The sequence below is a fragment of the Choloepus didactylus genome, chromosome 1, assembly GCF_015220235.1.
Source record: "Choloepus didactylus isolate mChoDid1 chromosome 1, mChoDid1.pri, whole genome shotgun sequence".
NCBI lineage: Eukaryota > Metazoa > Chordata > Mammalia > Pilosa > Megalonychidae > Choloepus > Choloepus didactylus.
In genome coordinates this window covers 54263892-54266765 of record NC_051307.1, presented here as the reverse complement: position 1 = coordinate 54266765, position 2874 = coordinate 54263892, and the positions used below count along the sequence as shown (strand labels likewise).

Genomic DNA, 2874 nt, shown 5'->3' with positions numbered 1-2874 from the left:
TGGACCTGGCATCCTGGGATTGAGAACATCTTCTTGACCAAAAGGGGGATGCGAAATGAAACAAAATAAAGTTTCAATGGCTGAGAGATTTCAAATGCAGTCAAGAGGTCACTCTGGTGTGCATTTGTATGCACTATATAGATATCCATTTCTAGGTTTTAGTGAATTGGAATAGCTAGAAGTAAATACCTGAAACTATCAAACTCCAACCCAGTGGCCTTGACTCTTGAAGATGATTGTATAACTATGTAGCTTATAAGGGGTGACAGTGTGATGGTGAAAACCTGTGGATCACACTCCCTTTACCCAGTGTATGGATGGATGAGTAGAAAAATGGGGACAGGGACTAAATGAAGATTGGGGTAGGATGGGGGGATTATTCAGGTGTTCTTTGTTACTTTTGTTTTTTATCCTTATTTTTATTCTTTATGGTGTAAAGAAAATGTTCAAAAATGGACTGGGGTGATGAAGGCACAACTATGTGATGGTACTATGAACAGTTGATGGTACACCATGGATGATTGTACAGTGTGTGAATATATCCCAATAAAACTGAATTTTAAAAAAGTCAACACATTTTGTGGTATCTGCTTTCAGCAGCCTAGCAAACTGAAAGAAATATAGATGCAAAAATCCTCAACAAAATACTAGCAAACTGAATCCACCAGCATATTAAAAGAATTATACACCATGTTCAAGTGGAATTTATACCTGTTGTGCAAGGTTGGATCAACAGATACTTGCACACTGAAGTTGACAGCAGAATAGTCACAATTGCCAAAAGATGGAAGCAACCCAAGTGTCTTTCGAACCAAGGAGTGGATAAATACAAGAGGTATATACATACAATGGAATATTATTCAGCATTAAAAAGGAATGAAGTTCTGGTTAATGCAACAACACAGATCAACCTTGAAGACATTATGCCGAGTGAAATAAACCAGACATAAAAGGACAAATATTGTATGATCTCCCTGATATGAAATGTTTAGAATAAGCAAAGTCATAGAGTTAGCATCTAGAATATAGGTTACTAGGGGCCGGGTTGGGGATAGGAATGGGGAGGTAATGCTTAATTCGTACAGAGGTAATACTTAATTTCTATTGGGTTGATTGTAAAGTTTTGGAAATGGATGGTAGTGATGGTAACACAATATTGTGAGTGCTATTAATAGCACTGAAGTATACATGTGAATGTAGTTAAAAGGGGAAATTTTTAGGTCATGTATATGTTAATAGGTTAAAAATTAAAAGATAAAATAACACAGTGAACCCTATTATAAATGATGGACTGGGTTTATCATACAAGTATAAGAATGTTCTTTCATGAATTATAACAAATGTTCCACACTAATGCAAGGTGTTAATAATAGGATGGTATATGGAGAAAAAATAACCCTAATGTAAACTATGGACTATGACTAATAGTACAATTATAATATTCTTTCATAAATTATAACAAAGGTACCACACTAATACAAAGTTTTAATAATTAAAGAGGAGTATATGAGAATGCTGTATTATTACATAATTTTTCAGTAAACCTAAAACTTCTCTAATTAAAAAATAAAATAAAATAAACAGAAACTGTTTCTGAGAAAGCCCAGACATTGGACTTCCTAGATGAAGACATTAAAACAACTGTCAAAAATCTTCAAAGAGCTAAAGGAAACATGAACAAAGAAGCTAAAAGAAATCAGGAAAATGATAACAGAGCAAATGAGAATATCAATAAAGAGATAAAAGTTGTAAAAAGGAACCAAACAGAAATTCTAAGTCTGAAAATTAGAATAACTGAAATAAAAAATACACCAGAGTGGTTCAATAGCAGGTTTGAGTAGACAGAAGAAAGAATGCTGCTGCCACATGCATGTGTGATAAAAACACGTCAGCCCAGCTACCTACCATCTGCCACTGCCTGCAAGGTCACCTGGTAGTTATTTTTCTTCACAGACTGGGAGACACAGGGCATGGATGGTCAAAAGCCTTTGCAGGTATCAGAAGTTAACATATCAAATACATCTGCCCACTTGTACCAGTTATGCCTGTTACATTAAATAAGAACATGGGTATGCCTTCTCGGTTTGGTATTATTGGGCTTTCACCCAATGCATAGGAGGATAAATCTGGAATCAAGCAGGCAGCAAAAAACATCAAGACTTAGATAGACCAAGAGGTGAAGAATGGAATTCCTTCTAACAGTATTACTTTGGGAGGATTTTCTGAGGAAGGAGCTTTATCTTTATATACTGCTCTTACCACCCAGCAGAAACTGGCAGATGTTGTTGCACTCAGTTGCTGGCTTCCACTTCAGGATTCATTTCCACAGGTCCTATCAGTGGTGATAATAAATACATTCTATCCTCCAGTGCCATGAAGATTGTGATCCTTTAGTTCTCCTAATGTTTGTTTCTCTTACTGCTGAAAGGCTAAAAACAGTGGTAAATCCAGCCAATGTAACCTTCAAAATCTATGAGGGCTTGGTGCACAGTTCACATCACCATGAAATGATGGATTTCAAGCAATTCATTGATTAAGTCCTACCATCAGTTGGCTGACATCACTAAGAGGTCTTGGGTAGTATATCAGCATCACAGTAGTAGAGTAGAAACTTTAAAATGTACCCAGTCCTGAAACTTCTTGTTTGCAATGTTAGAACATTCTGCAAATACATACAAATGACACAGACAAATAATGGCTCCTCATGGGAAATTTACATTCATTTAAGTTTCTATATATTATTTGTATAATATGATCCCAGAGAATACTAGTATTAAAATAGGTAAAGCAGCTAGCTTCTTTTTTCCCAAATGTAATTAAGAAAAATAATTAAATACTGCAACCAGAATATTTATTATATCATTTGGAAATTAT

The 2874-nt window shown here is 35.2% G+C and overlaps 1 pseudogene; it reads left to right on the top strand.

The window, feature by feature from the left end:
• Positions 1 to 1870: 1870 nt before the first annotated feature.
• Positions 1871 to 2558, top strand: LOC119509880 (annotated as a pseudogene).
• Positions 2559 to 2874: the final 316 nt, after the last annotated feature.